Here is an 18,314-nt window from a genome sequence, read left to right on the forward strand (position 1 = left end):
CCTGGCCTGGGGACTGCCCTGTCCCTTCTGCGCCTGCTTTTTTGCCCACCCTCCCCCCCATCCGTTTGAGGACTCGAGGTCCCCGCCACTGACCATCCCCATGGCTACTCCCCTCTTTGCCACCAACCGTCTTCGCTTTCCTGCCTTTGCTCGCTCCCTCCCTTTTCTTTCACTCTCCTTTCAGTAGGAGTTCTCATCCTCCGTGGAGAGCCCCGGGCACTTGGGGGAAGGGACCGCCCTGGGGGAGAGAGGAAGAGGGGGCAGAGATGATCTCCTGGGGCTGCCCAGACACCTCCCTGCTGTTCCCCACTGCTGTGTTCTAGCTCCCAGGTGGTGATGGTGAAAGTGCGGGGGTGGAGAGGAATAAAAGAGGCTTTGGATATTTACAAACAAGTGTGTATTGGCTTGACATTGGCAGGCGATTTGCATGGCTGAGGCCCAAGAAGGGGGTAGGAGTTGCATGCTGGCATGTGTGTGTTGGTGAGAGGAGTGTGCAGCAGGATACTGGGTAAGGATGGGTACAGGGGTGTAGTGGGCTGTGGCATATGCATGGCCCTGCTGCATGTCTCCCTCCACCCCTGCCTGTCTCAGCCTAGCATCAGTCCAGAAAATCAGTTTTGTAAACTGGCGCTGGCTTTAATCAGATCAGACTGGCATTTTCATTTAGTCAATTAACAAAATACATCCATGGTACTTCTACCTTAGCCCTTCCCAGCACTCTGTGCAGCTAAGTTGTTTTGAGGTTGTGTTTTTTCCAGTGTCAGTTTGTGTCTACTTCTAGATTGCTTCAAGGCCTACAAATAGAACCAGGTCTGGGGAGCAAATTATAGCATGGCCATCCCTGATCTGGTCATGGCTGGTTCCAGTTTGTAGCATGGATGGGGTTTATTGAGGTGTAGGCTCTTCAATGCTGCTGGGATATCAGTGTCACACTGACATTCATGCAATTAGCCTTGGAACACCTCTGTGTGAGAGAGAGGTTATCCCCCTTTTACAGGTAGGAAAACTGAGATGTTGAGTCAGATTTTCAAAGGTATTTTGGTGCCTAAAGATACAAGCAGTCTTCTATATAGTGAGATTTTCAGAAGCACACAACTCCCCTACAACTCAATCTTTAGATATCTAAAATACCTTTAGAAAGCTGGCCCTAAGTAACTTGCCCATGGTCACACAAGAAACCTGTGGCAAAAGACAGGAACAGAAGAACCCAGATCCTCCCTGTTGAGCCCTATCTACAGGACCACCTCTTTCTTTCTTGGAATGTTGTTCCCTAGCCAATCTAATCCCCTGGATTGTTAGGTTAAAGTCCTGTCTGTGCTACCCACTGGAGCCAACTCCTTATTGGATCCTCTGAGTTTGTCACATTTGTAGTGTAGCCAGCTGTCTAGTGAGGTGCTGGGGGCTTCAAGCCTCCTCACTCCAGGCATCTGGCTGTAGAGGATACTGGGCATTCAGTGCAGTGGAGTAAATCAGGTGTGGATGCTGGATAGAAAGCGTGTAGGGTTGGAGTCTTGTATTGCTTTCATCATCGGGCTGATTAACATTTCTGAGAGGTGACTGCACAGATTTACACCGGCCTTTTAAAAAACTCTCTGCAGTTCTGAGCATGGGAGGGGCTGGTTTGTAGTTTGCTTTAAGTTTTTCAACAAGCTCTTTACAGTGAGGTTTTCCATTTCTAATCCCAGCTGGAAAAGATGTCTGTGTTTTAGCTCATCTTTCTCTCTCTCTCTCTCATTTCTGCCACTGCAGGATTATTCCAGTAGATCAGGGTTGTTAGAACACCAAGTAAACTTTCTCTCTGACCACCTCCTATTTCCACACAATCCCAAACCAAAGATCATAGTGTCCTAAGAAACTTTGATGGGCTATTCTCCATGGATATAAAAGGAGCCAAAAGTTTACCTCACTAGCTGGAACATCTTATTCTCAATTACCATAATTTGTTTTTAAAAAGACAGGGAGGAGGAAAAATTCAGAGCCTACAGACAGAAGCAAAGGAATTAAAGATAACACTGTATTTACCATAGAAGAGAACTGGAATTTAATGATAACTATATTAACTAGGTTGGATCTGTGACGTGGATATATTGTGCAACATTTGATATGTAGCTCAGGAGGGGAAGACAGAGTTTCAGTCTGTTCTAAATGCATGTTGTGCCACTTAGTTTATTATACTACTATATTGACACCCATGCTGCCTTGGAATCCCGATCCACCTCTGTGGGTAGGAGGGAAGTGGGTGTTGCTTTTGCATTTTTGTTTCAGCACAGTTTACTCTGTTGCAAAAATAAATCAGCATGTATCTCTCCAGTTCTTAGCCTCATCTGCATAGGTTACATAGTTTCCAAACTGGAGGCCAGAGCCCAAGAGGTCATGAACACCCTGTAACTCCTGCTATATTCAATGAGAGCTATGGATGTCCACTTTCTCCGGGGATCAGGCTATTATTTTCCATTCCAATACAAATGGGACTGTAGATGCTTGCTTTACAGTTTAGATGCAGCCTGGTGGATATAGAAACAAACAGCTATGCAGAGTCTGTGGAATTTATGCAGACAGCAGGCAGGAGATGGAATAGTGTTTCCCATCTTACAGTCATTCTAATTTTTTAGCTGTTCATAATCATACATGCAAACTTAGGTTTTTATGGTGGGTTTTTTTTGGGGGGGACCTCAATTTCCTCCAGCATTTCACCCTGCCTCTTGTTCTCCACCTCTGTATTTTTCCCTGAGCCCCTTTCCCCACTACCCCAACTTTAGGATCTGATTTTGCAACCCTTACGCATGTGAAATAGCACCAAGGGGATTATTCATGAGAATAAGGGTTGCAGGAGCAAGACCTTAGTATGTCTGTAACATTATCTTCCTCCTTGTGCTCCCACAGTGTATCAGCATGGGCTGCCTGAGCTAGCAGTTGTGTAAGGGCTGGTAGCTGGGCCCCCCCAGAGAGCCCTCCAGCTTCCCCTGCTGGTCTGACAGAGCTTTCCTTTGGCCTGGTGTAAGGCCTGCCATATATTCTTTTGCCAGGCTGAGGGGCGGTCTGGGTGGGTATTTTAGGAAAAATGCCCCCCCCCTTTTTTTTTGTTGAATGAAAAAAGTCCTTCACCTTTATTTTGTTATTTAGAACTTGTGCTCAATTATAAAATCTCAAATGCAGTGAATTCATCCTAGTAATTGGACGTAAAAATCATTTGATGTACCTCGATTATACGTAAGGCAGTGACTTGAGGGGGGCTACTGATGACAAAATGAGAGTAAAGCTAGTGGCTTGTTTGTCATCAGTTCCTCAAAGTGTAATTATTGTTTTGTTTTCATCTAGCATATATTATACACACACACAAAAGACACCTTGGCTTCTTTGCTCTCCTCTCTGCTTTGAGCTCCATATTGTCTGTTGATCTCCCTCCTTAAATGTATTCCTGGTCACTTGACTTGCTGCTCTCCTCCCTATCTTCCACCAAAATTCTTAAGTTTCATTTTAGAAACTGTTTACATTCCTCAAAAGTACCTTTTGATGTATGTATTATCCTCTCCCCATGTCTCTTAATTGCCTCCTTGTTGAACAACAACATCCCACAAGCTACATATAGGCCTCTTATGTATTTAGCATTTGCTTGAAAGCACTCAGTGTTAAGGTTGCAAATGTTTCCATTATTGCTTCATCCATGTACTTGCACTCATAACTTCCCGAAAGTTTCATCCATGGGGATGACATTTTTTCCATGTTTGAGCTCTCGGCAAAGATGAACGTTTTGGGGAAAAGCCTTCCAGCTACCTTTGAGTGGTGTGTGTGGGGGGGGATTTTAAGAAGTTGTAATCATATATGTTTGGACAGGGCTACATTGGAGATGGCTGAAGTTTAACTGTTGGAACTTGGCATATAAATAGTCCTTAACATAGAGAAGTGTCTGAGGGAGGATAGTTTTGATTTAAGTAATGAGCATTTGAAAAGTCACTGAGACTAGAGGGCAGAAGTCACTTAAAGGGGGCTTGCTTTTCAGTTGAAGGAGGCAGCTCTGACTGGGAAATAAGTATATCCCACATCTCTCTTAACCCTTTTCTTACTGGTTGAGGAATACTCAGGTCAGTCCCTGATTGACTTGCTCCATTAGATACAAGGGCTCAGTTTGCTCCCAGCTGATTTCAAAGTTTGTGTGAATGATGCATCACTGTTCTGTTAGAGGGACACCCAGGGTCACGTTATAGACAGCCACATACATATTCTGCTCTGTAACACTTTAAGACCAATAGAAATACTTCCAGGAAACTTTTAAAATCCTCTCTAGTAGAAAGTGCTTTGAACAAAACAATCCTCTGTTTGCAATCCCAACATTGTGCTAATGCTTGAATGGGAAACTGACTACATAGCATTTTCTCCTACTGTTTTCCTTGTCAAGCATATTGCTTAATACGGTTTGCTGGTATGCATAATATTTAATGCTAATAATTTTTATATCAAATATATAGCATAAGCAATGCAAGTGAATTGCTAATGCTATAGGAACCTCAAGTCTCATTGCAGACTTTTTATTTAAATTGGATAACCTTAAAGTTACTTGAATATAGTATTTTTGCATTTGTTTATATAGTACAAAGAAGCAAGTGAAATGTGAGTCTGTAACTTGATCCAGAATTGTGCAAGGTTCTTAAGAACCATTATGATGGGAATGCAGCCCCATCATTCAGAGGTTTTAAAATAATGTTTAAGGCTGTTGCCAGATTCCCCTGCTTCCCCGGAGGTAATTGGTCATCTTCATTGCTCCAGCTGTGAAGTGTTATCAGAGGTTTTTTAGGGTTGAGTGGCACCATCCACACAGTTTGAAAGGGACTAGCTCTTTGCTCTAAATGTCTTTTTTTTAAAATGTACAATTGTGATATCACTTCTGTAAATTAACAAGCATGGGAAAAATCCCACATATAAATTAGGTTTTTTTCCTGCTGGATTTGCAATATGTTGGTCTCTACTCTGTGTATGTGTACATATGCATGCAATACCTGCAGAAGGGCTACTGGGCCCTAAAAGGCTCCTGTGCTCACTAGTGGGCTGCAGCAAAGCCTACTCACCACAGGTGCATTCCCTCATGGTTGGATGAGGCAGCTCTCCTCCTCCGGTACCCACTGCAGACAGCCACTCTGGCCCTGCAGTAGTCTGTGGCTTCCTGTCACCTGGACCTCCAGCCAGGTCACTTTTAGTCCTACCCCTTTTAACAAAAACAATAGCCTGGCAGCATTGCACCAGAGCCTCAGTCCAACTTTGGCCTTTATGGGCCTTCCAGCCAGTGGCTCTTGTGTCTTCACACCACTACCTTAGGTGGGCCACTAGGGGAACCTGAACCTGGGTTCTACTCTGGATTCCAGCCAGGGACCCTGTAAGGTCTGTTCATTCAGACCCTCTGCTGCGCTGCACTGCACTGCTTCCTACCAGGGCTTGCACAGCAAACCCGTCTGCCAGGCTCTTCCCAAGCTGACATTTCTGCTGGTCTCAAAACAAAGGGGAACCACCAAACTAGTTATGAGGAACAAAAGGTCCTACATCAGGCCTACTTACCCTAGGGAGGGTCTGACATCTGGGAGGCTCCAATTAGGCCCTGGCCATACCTTCCTTCATAGGGTTAACTCAAGAGGTCTGCTCTCTGTTCCACTCAGCCACCACAGTGAGCTGGGCATTTCCTCTTTTAGCTCCTCCCTCCAGGCTTGATACCTTGCACAGGTGCAATGAGGTGGGGCTGATTGGGGCCACAGGCTCTCATTAACCCCTTCTTGGTCACTGTGGGGTCTGCATACCTCATCACATGTTCTAATCTCTCATGGTGCTGAGCTCCCTTATATGCTGAATGCCTTTGATTGACTACAATCTCTGGGAAGTGAGGGTGTCCAGTGTTTTGGAGGATTGAGCTCCAGGGGCATTGACTATTGGACAGTCCCAATTTTTTTCAATAGTTCTAGGAAGAGCCCTATCTAAGCACACTAAGAGCTAAGCTAATGTTACTAAAACCAAATCATTACACACTGCAAACTAGAAACCTTAGTTATAGACAACCTGTCTTGTGTTCCCAGTTCTCTCCCCATTTTATTTTTCATATACTCCCTACTTTTATTCATTTAGGTGAAGATAATAATACAGGTCCGTTGCATCTTAGGCGCATTTAACATGTGTGATTTCAGCTTTACGCGGTCAGCAAAAACAAAACAACAACAAAAAAAGAGAAAAATAATGTAAATACTGTTTCTGTAGTGCGGGTGATTCCACCCGCCATTACACTCAATGTAATTTTGACTATACGCGATTTTCGCTTTAGGTGCTGACTGCGGAACATAACCCCAGCGTAAGATGAGACAGACCTGTATCTCCTATCTAAGGCTGTGGGTGCCCTCAGAGAGTTCACAACACAGTAAATAAGATCCTAGCAGCATTAAAGGAACCATGAGAACATAAGAATGACCATACTGGGTCAGACCAAAGGTCCATCTAGCCCAGTATCCTGTCTGTCGACAGTGGTCAACACCAGGTGCCCCAGAGGGAATAAACAGAACAGGTAATTATCAAGTGATCCGTTCCCTGTCCCCCAATCCCAGCTTCTAGCAAACAGAAGCTAGGGACACCATTGCAATGGGAACTCAGCCAGCCAGGCACCTATAGAAACTCCTCTCCACCCCTTCGCAGTTTGGGGGAAGTATACCCTCAGCCCTCTCCAAAAGCCCTCTAACCAGAAGTCTTTAGGACTGCACATTGCAACTGATTTGATGTTTTGCTCTGATCCAGCCAAAACTCTACACAAATCAAACCTTTTCTGTGTAATCCAAGTGTTATAGGAGGTCAGTTCAATTTCTGTTATTGTATTTGTATGGCAGTAGCACCTAGGAGTGACAGTCATGGGCCAGGACCCTGTTGTACTACCTGCTGTACAAGCACAGAGCAAAAAGACTATCCCTGCCCCAAAAGCTTACCATCTAAGTATAAAATTAGACAATGGATGGATACAGACGGTGGTGGGAGGGAATGGGGATGTGCAAGGAAACAATGAGACAATATTGGTCAGCATGGTGGGCCTTGGTCTCCACACCAGCAGCCAAACCTTTGTCAAGTTTTTTGTAGGCATCATATCAAAGGAGAGTTTAAAGAAGGATATTGAGATATCTCTATGGATGTTTATGGGGAGCTCCTCCGAAGTGTGAACGATGGCCTGGGTGAAAGCATGCTGTGCTTGCTTGAAAAGTGAATAAGTGGACAACATAGGCTTGCTAGTGGAGGGGTGCAAAGAGAGGCATGATGTGGTCAAGGTGGCAGGATAGGAACATGGTCTTTGCAGCAGCATTCTGAATGGATTTCAGTGAGGCAAAGTTGCAATTGGTGTATAAGTAATTTTCCTGATTACAATCTGATGGTTTTGAACAGCGTCCTACACATAGTCCAAATGCTGCTGCAAATGAACAAAGTGTGTGTGTGTGTGTGCTTTCTTTTCATGTTGCCTCTTTAGATGCAGTATGATGTATTACAATGGGAACAGGACGCCAATTTGTAGTAGTCCTTGAGAGACATACGTTTAAAACATCCTTATTTTTAAAAAGTGAACTGCCTGATTAATACCCAAATGGATTGACTGTTTTTGTGTGTGAAAGCAACATTTAAACAAATGGCCCTATGAAGTTAATTCTGCTCTCTTGATTTTTTTTGTAAAGAATCAGTCAGTATCTAAGTTTCTGTGAAGAGGGCTTTGAACCTCTTGTCAGTTTAAATTTTGACAAACAAGGATGTTCAAACTGGACAAACAGCATTTAAGGTTTAGGTTTTTGTTTCTTGGTCTAGTGGCTAGATTTCCTTCTCAAATGCCATTCAGCATAAATGTATTGGTAGGGGTCTCCATAGTGCTCCACTAATCATTTTTGCAGCATATTTTGAGTATTAAACTAGTTATAAACAATACATCTTGGACACTCTTTCATGCAGTTATATTTAATGAGCTGAGGTCTTGGTCCAGTGTGTAAGAGTAAATTCCCAAATCCCCTGCTCGCACCTTGTACTGATGCAGAGCCCCATTGCCTCAATACCAAGGACCTCCCATGCTGAGCCAATTGCTGGCTCAGGGACTATCTGTTGTTAATAGCAAATGGGCCATTTGTGCCTTGTCCGGTGTTATTTAAACAGACATTTACTTGCCATCAGTGCAGTAAACTAGTGTAGTTGGTTCCCATCATTATCTTTCTACCACCTTACCTAGTCTTTTGAATACTTGTACTTGATCCCTTTAATGATTTTGGAGATGTTGCTAACAATTCAGATGTGTGTCAATAAAGCCTCTTGGAACAGAGTTTCCATGACCATTGGTAAAGTGAGTTTGTTCCTTCTTCACATTAGTGTTAATTTGATCTTAAGCACGTTTCTAATTGCACGAGTATTTGTGTGGAATCATGTCCTCCTGAAGCATGTGCAGTATGTAGTTCTACTGTTTTTATCAGGACATAAATCTAGGATCCCCTTTTGAAATTTCCCCCTTTTTGAAATTATTTCCAAGTAGGAAAATGCTAGTCTGGGCTGTTTTGTTAATCTGAGGTAGATCTATTTAAAACAACTTCAATCACATTGATACAGAAGGAACAGTCATCTGGGCTGGAATCAGTGTAAGAAAATGCACGTGAATAATTCATCAAGACCAAAATCCACTTGTTACAATGCTCTCCCTCCCCCATCTTCCATGGAAATGTAACAGAGGCTTTAAATAACAGGCTGCTCTCAGTGCTAAGGGTATTTAGCATTGTAATGTTTCTCTAAAAGCAGGAAGGAGGACATTCAGTGTAATGTGGTAACTGCCACAAATTTGGAGGGGTCTTTGCTTTTCTTTGTTTCATTGTGAGCTAAAATTCTTTACTGACACTTCACCATTCTATTTTTCTGATCTGTCACCGATATGAAACAGGTACTATGTTTAGAAGTGTTTGCCCTGCTTCGTATAAACCTCACACATGCTGTTCGTGTGTAGAAATCAGAATGAATCAACCTGCAGTTTTTATAGTAACACTGACTCATTTTGTATTCACAGCTAGTATGGAAAACAAAATTACCTCGTGTGCATCAATGCTACCTTGAGCTGCCATCTAAGCAGAGGACAGGTCTGGCTGCTATTTGCGTAGGAGAATTCTTAGGAAAACCTACATGCAGTGGGAATTATTCGGGTTTCAGTGGCATTCTCCCTTCTGAGTCAGTACTGACTCAGATGTCCCAGCATAGTGTGAGGACTCACTGTATTGCTCCTGGAAGTGCTATCATTGGGCTGCGATGTAAAACCAGGGCCATGACTACTTGAAGCTAATTGGTTCAGCATCACTTTTTAAAGTAGGGCTGTTATTCCCATGATCTTCAGCAGGTTCCAATTTTTGCAGTTGTCTTTTGCCTGACAAATCATCCATGGGCACTGCAGAGCGAAGAGGTATTCTTTACCTCCCCAGTTAAGACTGCTGTGGGGTACGCTGTTGAACAGCTTCCTTTCACTCGTAGGGAAGTTATGTATATGCATGGTGAGTATTCTAGGCCCCAGTCCTGCAAAGATGTAAATTTGTGCATCACTTTGACTGTGAGTGGTCCCGTTGAAGTCAGTAGAACTACTCACTTTATGGAGAGTTAGTTAGGAGTAACTAGTCTTAGCACACAGAGCTAGTCTTAAGCCCCTGGCAGTTATAGTGCCAGCTCCACCTTGATTTATTTAAAAACATGTTCTGGGGTCTTCAGTGCATCTTGTCCAATCTTGATTTATTAGACTGTACGGTCCATGAGGCAGAGACCTCTGCCTTTTTGTTGAACTGTACCAGGCTTTAGTGTCAATGCTTCACAGATGCTAATGCCCATCTATGATTCAGAGCTTGCGCTAGTAGTTTTATTCCTGAATTCCACACAGATATTTTCTGTGGAATGGATGGGAACTGACGCTCAAGGAGCTTACTGTTCTCTCTGCTCAGTCGGTGCTGACAATTGAGACAAGCTGTGCTTATGTGTTATGCATTTTGAGACTAAACCTCTGCTTAATGAATGAGCTAAGAGAGCCTGATTATTATGGTGGGGTCTCAGGTAAGACTTGGTTTTGCACAGGGGTAAGGCTATTAGTTTACCTAGTTCCTTTGTTCAGAACATTTTTGTACCCTACTGGTAAGGAGTGACCTAAACTTAACGACTGTGCTAATGAAAGAGATCTGCAGATGCAAACTGGTTAGATAATTTCAGCTGGGGAAGATTCTAAAACTCTGTCATGGGATTTACTTAAATTTATAACTCCACATGTTAACTTGCGTTCTCTAGAAAGAATTGTTAAAAGGGAATGGTGAAAAGTGTTGATGTCTCCTGTTTGATTGTCCTTGGAATTTGAGGATTTTTGAAGTTGGACGTCAGTTTAAAACTGATGGAGGAAGGGGGTAAGAATTGGCCATTAGTTTTGTGGGGTCTACTGAGCGGTAAATTGATCCTGCAGAGAAAGCATGAAAAATCTCCTGTATGCTTAGGGCATGTCTTCATTAGCAGGGTTAAAGCGCTGCCACAGAAGTGCTCTAATGTGGCTGTGTAGTTGCGGCACTAGATCTGGAAGCTATTAAAAAAAAAAAAAAAAAAAACCAAAAACAACCCACCACACACACACACACACACACAACCCACCTCCACAAGGGGAGTAGCTACCAGCACTGTAGCACTATCTACATTGCTACGTTACAGTGCTGAAACTTGCAGCACTCAGGGGGGTGTTTTTTCATGCCCCTGAGCGAGAAAGTTGCAGTGCTGTAAAGTGGCAGTGTAGACAAGGTCTTAGAAACCTGTTGTCAGCAAGGCTGGTATATAGACACATGCGTTGGCAAGGTAAACCACACTGTAACTATTAATTGTTTGTGGAATATTGAGGCTTCTATGTCAATACGTTCTTTGCCTTTTATGTTCCTCCCACTTTGTTGGATGCCTCCTGCATTACTCGTAACAAATCTTAGCTGACAATGTCTTGAGCAAAATAAACTCTGGGTACTGCCGGTGACGGCATTGTGGGTTGTATTGTCCCTTTGCTCCCAGTCATTGCCTTTCCTGGGGTAGGGCATCGAAACTGCAAACTCAATTCAATTTAATTCCCTTCTAACTCACAAGACCAGAGCTGCTAAGGGCTTACAGAAAATGGGCAGGCTATACTTGCTTTCGTCACTTGCCTGCACATGCTCCCAAAGAAAATCAGCGTTCGTAGTTCAGTAGCTGAGATTTTACAATAGTTGAATCTCTTGTTTTGAAAATGGTTACTTATTTCCATAGGGGAGGATGTTTGCCTTTAAGAGAGAAATAAGTCTTTGCCAAATAGCAAAGGGCAAAACTAGTATAAGAGGCAAGAGAATGCGCCACACACTAGAGATATAAACTAAGATATTTTTCAAAGGACATGCAAGGTGTTTGTTCTTCCTCCTCTTACCACTAAGAAATACCGCTTTGCACATGATTTTCTGCTGCTTTACCATTTGTCAGTGAGCTAAATTTCCAAAACTTGGAAGAAAATATAAAAAGGTCATGTGGCATTTTAAAATTTCAATGCCTTTTTTCCCCTCCTTCAGGGGAGGAGGTGGTGTTGGGATAAAAGTGGAGATTTCTTTTAGTTAAAGTGTTCTCCTGGAGTGTTGTGGACCCCTAAAAAAAGGTATGCTGCTGCACTTACATGTATATTAACTTGTTAGAAACAAAAACTGTTGAGCTGTTGAAATGGAGAAGTAAACAAATAGAATAAAGTGACATTCTTTAAAAACAATCTGTTTATGGTAATAAGAGGGTTGTTTGTTTTTAATGATGTGTTCAATTTCTTTGAAGCTGGCATTAGAAATTTAGTGAGGTAGGATGGTGGAAAATGGTATGTTTAGCATATCAGTATTTCCAGGAAAGATAAATGGTTTTAAACTGGAATTTAGACTTAAAATATTTTCATTAATGGCTATCAAAACTTGGCAGTCAAACAGCTACATTCTTAGCGGCCCAGTCTTTAGACGATGGACGAAATAAGTTAAATGGAACACCACCTCCTAGGAAAAGTGGTGCCTGTGGGACTGTATGTAAAGGACCTCTGACTGACTTTACAAAACATAATACTCTTGTATCAAAACCCTTTTTAGCTTCAGTGTATTTTCTCCTGTACTTCCTTTCCTGGTATGGCTGCTATCAAGATAATTGGGTGTAAATACAACCAAGGTACACTTAATTTAATGGTCCTTTAGTACAGTATGCAAATTTATGAATTTCACGGGAATGTGTTAGTTGTTATTTAACACTGTCTCCCTGTTACTTTATGCTTCAGGTTTTCAACTAGCATTTAGCTTTAGATACTTGGCAGACTTGTACTATTCACCATAAAACCCTCTCCCCCCAGTATTTTTAGGGAGGCATTTTCAAATGTTGATATCAATGAGAGTCTTCAGCCACACTTGAAAATCTGACCCTTACAGGCTGCAGATGATACGAATCATCTCTCCAGTTTGTGGTATCAATAATGGTGATGTGCCCCAAATACAGCAATTCAAAACCTGGCTGACTGTGGACTCCTGCCTGCTTGAATGCTCAGGTTGACGAGTCCAAATGAAATGCTTGCAGAGAACCAGAATTTTTCACCTCTTGGAAGCAGTTCCAATTGTTGCCTGAACAAGTGGAGTAGCAATCTGACTTTCCTGATTTGTCTTCCAAATACAGAAATAATTAGCAAAACATAAATGGTAGCTTAGATGCTAATACTGCATGCTGAGTTGTGGTGCTGGTTTTGGGGCACTTCATTCAGTTTCAAAAATTAAATATGAGGTTTGCTAAGTGATATCATAACAACAGTTATGAGGCCAGAAAGAATGTTTTTCATTTGGGGAGGGCTAGGATGAGGGAGTTGGGTCATGTATTTAGGCCCTGATCCTGCAAATGTTAAAGGATGTATGTAACTTTAGGCTGATGAGTGGTCCCATTGAAGTCAACGAAACTAGTCACATGACTAAAGTAATGCACGTTTGGGGTGTTGAAAATGGGAATTGTGTCACAATATGAAATTGTTATAATCACAGTAACCTAATCTTACATAGAGCTTTTCATCTATTGATCTCAAAGCACTTTACAGAAAGGTCCGTTATTATCCTCATTTTATGGATGGAGAAACTGAGGCACAGAAGTGCAGTGGCTTGCCCAAGGCCATCCAGCAGGACTGTGGCAGAACTGAGAATAGAAACCAACTCTCCAGTGTCCCAGTCCAGTGCTCTACCCTCCAGGCCATGCTGCCTCACAAAGATTTAGAGCACTGTGAATTGCTAATATTGTTAACCTTTGTCAAAAAAGTCAGGCCTGTCTTTATGCTTTTCGGTATCTTACTTTAAAAGTGTAGAATTCCAGGCCAGTATTTTCATCCAAATGATAAAAAATAGACTTGTGAGCATGTCACTCGGCTATTTGCTTTTCATGCTTTTAGTTATGTTAGTAATTGACTCAAAGCAGCCCTGGCATTGTTTGATTCTCCTCTCCCCTGCCCTGCAAATATTTTGATTTTTCTAAAAATAAAAATTAATGTCAACAGCCCTTCAGTAACAAAGGAATGTGCACAGCCTGCACTGAAAAAAGAATTACCATAAAGGAAAAGATTTAGTTGTTAAATCTTACTATAAACTGAATAAAACTTAGGGTTTTTTTGTTTTGTTTTTTAAATGATTTTTTAAAACTCATCCGTCATTAAAAAAAACCAAACTAGGTAACTTAAGCTCAAAATACTTTCTAATGAGAGAGAACAAGAAAGGGCAATTGAGGGGAGTAAACTAAGTGGCTTTTATAAACAAACAGAAAAGTTCCCAAAACAAGCTGTTGTCACTGTGTGTGTACTACGAGTACCTTGCACAAAAGTCTCCTTTACTTTCTGTACCTTTCTTGGCATGCACCTCAAAAAAATCTTTTGCAACAAGCCTCTAATTATAGCTGACTGATTCCTTAGGTGCCTAGATCAGGTATGAAACTAGCCTAAGACCAGAGAGAATATTTATATTGGTTTGTGGGGACGCCATGGAGCAGATTTAGAATCGAGGGTGGCTACAGGGGTACATAGCAGCATATTTACAGAGTTAATAGATTCTCTTGGGGTTTTTGTAACACATCCCCTCCCACTATTTTAGGGGTTTAGCCAGACATTTAACAGAAATGAAGGGTTTGATCCAAAAGCCATTGCGGTCAGTGGAAAGCCTCCAATTGACACAGGCTTTGGCAGAGGTCATAATTGAACTAGTTTTAAATTATGCAAAGGTTTGAAAATGATCTTGCTCTGTTGCCAGCTCTTGCCATGGTATCACAAACCTTGTGATAGTTGATGCTGTCCATAAAGCCCCAGCTCCTGGAATCATATGGCTGTGAGAAACTATTCTTTTTTTTTTTTTTTTTAAGGTAAGTTTCTAGCCCTCATGGAGAAAAGCTTGAAAACATGAACCCTAAAGGCTTAAAAAGCCTAAGGCAAATAACTCCCTCCCCCCCTCTATTTTTAAAAATCAAATGACTTTTAATCCAATCTCATGACAAAGGCCAGTTGTTTCTTTCCCTTCAATTTAAATTGGTTTCCTCAAGTTTATTTACATCCCATGGGAGTTTTGCACTGAAATTGTTTCACTGGTAAACTATTTTCCCCCTCTGTCATGGATGAATACTGTGGTTTGATAGTGTCGTCATATTTCTAGCATGGAAGAAAAACAACAAAAACAGAATTAAAGCAGTTGTTTTGGGGTGGAAAGCACAAACTAGATGGATTTGGAAGAGAAAGTTTGGGGTGAAGGACAAGGAACAGATCATATTTTGGGCCTGCCTATCTTGACACATTCCATATAAATGATAAGAATGATGCAGATTGAAGTATAAGTATCTTGACCCACTACACATTTCAGTGAAGAGTGCTGGAAAGTCCAGACTCACTGGTAATCTTTCTTCAGGATTCGTGTTGTGAATTTGGTCCATGTCTATTCTGCAGGTGTAACATCTTAGCTTTCTATCTTTCAGAGCTACTGGACTGCCTCCCAGTCATTAATGTATTAAATCCTCGCAGCATCCCTGCGAGGTCGGTAAGTGCGATTATCCCCATTTTCCTTGCTCAGCCACAGACTTCCTGTGTGACGTCGGGCAAGCCACTTAGCCACTCTGTGGCTCAGTTCTCCCATCTGTACAATGGGGATCATACCACTACACTGCCTCACAGGGGTGTTATGAGGATAGATACAGTAAGGATTGTGAGCCCTAACTACTGGACAGTTCCTCCCCTCTTTCTCCAAGTAGTAACACTCTGAGTCTAGTTCAGCAAAGCACTTAAACAGGTTTGTACCAGGACGTGAATAATCTCTTCCCAATTCAGCAGAGCAGTTGAGCGTTCTTTCAGTCCCATTGATTTCAGTGGAACGGCTCAGATGCTTATAGTTAAAGCACATGCTTAGGTGCTGTGCTGAATTAGAGGAGAACTGCACTGGCCTTGAGAAAAAATGGGTTAAGAAGTTCTTTGGTTACTTCTGTGACTGAGTATCAGAGGGGTAGCCGTGTTAGTCTGAATCTGTAAAAAGCAACAGAGGGTCCTGTGGCACCTTAGTCTTAAAGGTGCCACAGGACCCTCTGTTGCTTTCTGTGATTGAGATTCAGAGCATGGGCAACCCCATGCATTCAAAAACCATGAGTCACAACCATAAGGACTCGAAACTCACTTATTTATTTAAATGAAAGCGGAGACTCTCACAACTCCAGAAGTTGGGGCTTTAAGAAACCCACCAACCTTGTGAAACCCAGGATAAAATCTCAAGAGTTGGCAATGCTGCAATGGCACTGGAATATCAAGCCTGCTGAATAAGTCCGTTATCACATAACATTCATTTAAGAAGGGAAACTTCACAAAATAAGTCCTTTTATAAAGGAACACTGTCCTGTGAAGACATACTTTGCAAATATATTTGAATGTGTTACTAACATGAAGTTTGCTCAGTTTCCCTTTGGTTTCTAACCACTTTTGCTTTTAGGGTCCCCCACACTACCACAATGCAACCATGCTGCAAGTTTTGCAGCGGGGGGAAATGCTTAAATTCTCACAAACTAATCCTGAAATATTTTCTCTATAGAACCTAAGTCTTAGATATAAGCTACCAAACTGTGTCCCTTTAAGAGATGGGATCAGGACACTACTAATAATTTGGTGGGTGAGTAAAGGAGCAGCAGCTAATACAGAGCTTGTTCTAATGTTAAGAGAAAACTGGCTTGCTCTGAGGTTTCCACATCAAAGGCAGGTCAGTTCATCCATTACACTTTAAGGTGATTGAATTTCCAAGTGTCAAAGGGATTGTTGGAACAACAAAGGATATGTAAATTGGGGAGAGGGGGGCTTATGGTGCACATAGCTCTTATTTATGTTCTGGTTTGAGTCCATCTTTTCTTTAACCGTTCAGTTGAGCTGCTTTGGGGAAGCAATATACTTTTAATCAACAGAAACTTGAAAACTAGAACCTTTCCCCTCCCCACACGATCAAAAATGCTTTGTTTTCAGAAAGCATCTCTAACGACAAAATTTAAAGACACTCTCTGCTTAAAAATTGCACTTATATCTGAAATCTTTCCCTACTATTGTTATATCTAATTTTACTATAACTAACAGACAAAGAGAGAAGCATTTTGCTCTTTCATTTGTGTGTGATTGGTAGCACTTTGCATAGTCAGTTGCACTGTCCCAGTGGATAGTCACTCACTTTCCCATGTGGTTTGCCAGTTTAAAAAAAAAGACACACAACAGCAGTAAGTGTGATTATGACACCATAAAAATTTGGCAGCTGGCGTATCACAAAACTATTAACTCATATTTTGAAATTGACCAGATTTCAAGTTGACAACATCCCTTCTTATTTAGCTTAAAAAGATGCTGTGCAAAGTGTGGCTTGTTTTTTGTAACCATTAAGTTAGCAAACACGACATACAGAAATATGGTCACTTAGCTTTAACCAATCACAATTTCAAAGCTGAAGTCAATGAGCATGGAGAGTTCAGAGTTAGACAGCATTACCTGTATTGCAGTAACACCTGTAGTCTCTGCTCAGGGCCCTTTTTGGCTAAACATTGTTCATACACTAGCAGAAAAAGAGTTCCTGTCCCAAAGAGCTTAGAGTCTTAAGTAAAGATAGGAAATGGTCTTCCTAGTCTATGGAAGAAGCTGATCTTGTAAGGGAATCTTTTATGTTATTAGTCATATCTGCTACACTGCACTCAGAGCATGAGCAGGGCTGGCTCCAGGCACCAGCGAAGGAAGCAGGTGCTTGGGGCGGCCAATGGGAGTCTGGGTCCTCAGTCCCTCTCTTCCTCTTTGAGCTGCCACCAAAGTACCACCAATCGGCTTTATTTATTTATTTAGCTCCACCGCTTGGGGCTGCAAAAAAGCCAGAGCCGGCCCTGAGCATGAGACACAAGAGTTTCAAGGTTTTGCCTGTGTTGTAGCAGCACTCTCTCTCGTGGTCAGTTGATTTCTTCCTGTAGAGTTGAAGCCTGAGGAGTATATTGGGTTGGTTTCCCCTGCCCCCCTCACTTTTCTCAGGGAATGGAGGAAACTTGTAGGATTTTGAGCTTTTGGTCTTAATGTTATTGTGTGTGTAAAGAGTTTGCTAAAGAATGCATGCAGTCCAAACAAGACATAAAAGCTCTCAATTAGAAATTTAACTGCAACTTAGCTGGAGCCAGTTCACTGCAACATACTGTCTTGTGTGCAGAGGTATTGAACTGCCAGAGCGCAGAGTTCTCAGGACTGGTTTTCTTGGATTTTCTTATTCCCACTTTTCTGAAATGTTCTCTTACAGCATTCACAATAAATATAGGTTCCCAGTTGTTTTCAGCAACCAAGCAAACGGGTAGCAATGGCTGCAACCCCAGGGTATGTGCAGGATGTGCTCTCAGGTTCAGAATCATGTTGGAGAAAACACTGTTTGGTTTGTTCTTCAGAAGTCTACGTTCATTATTGGGAGAATTACTAAAGCGAAGTCAGTCCCAGAACTTGCAATAGTTTTTTCCCCAGCCAAGAACTTCCCAGATACGAACATGTCCAAGATGCACTAGCTGTGGATTTAGTTTGCTTGTGTTGCAGACTGCAGTTATGGGGCAAATGGAGCCCCCTCCTGCAGATATCTTGTATGTTTCACTGCAAGAAGCACTGTGTTTCTGGCTGTTCAATGACTTCTCATTTCCCTTGTAGCCTTGCTCCATCTAGAGCTGCCTTGCCCTCCCAGAAAGGGACTGCAGCGTTCTTCCCCTCTTCCCATGCAGCCCCCTCCCCTGAGGAGATCGGATTGCATGGATCAAGAATT

The 18,314-nt window shown here is 42.2% G+C and overlaps 2 protein-coding genes across 7 annotated transcripts in view; one reads left to right on the forward strand and one right to left on the reverse strand.

The window, feature by feature from the left end:
* The window catches only part of LPIN3 (lipin 3), a 47,198-nt gene extending 46,878 nt beyond the window's left edge, over window positions 1–320 (reverse strand). For both annotated transcript variants that reach the window (XM_034788012.1, XM_034788005.1), the window contains exon 1: window positions 128–320. The gene's annotated coding sequence lies outside the window, so the exon portion shown is untranslated. The remainder of the gene's footprint in view (window positions 1–127) is intronic.
* The window catches only part of ZHX3 (zinc fingers and homeoboxes 3), a 61,419-nt gene that overhangs the window by 962 nt on the left and 42,143 nt on the right, over window positions 1–18,314 (forward strand). For 2 of the 5 annotated variants that reach the window (XM_034788002.1, XM_034788001.1), the window contains exon 2: window positions 14,998–15,059. The exons of the other annotated variants lie outside the window; for them this stretch is intronic. The gene's annotated coding sequence lies outside the window, so the exon portion shown is untranslated. The remainder of the gene's footprint in view (window positions 1–14,997; window positions 15,060–18,314) is intronic. 5 annotated transcript variants of the gene reach the window in all.

This window comes from Trachemys scripta, chromosome 12, assembly GCF_013100865.1.
Source record: "Trachemys scripta elegans isolate TJP31775 chromosome 12, CAS_Tse_1.0, whole genome shotgun sequence".
Lineage (NCBI taxonomy): Eukaryota > Metazoa > Chordata > Testudines > Emydidae > Trachemys > Trachemys scripta.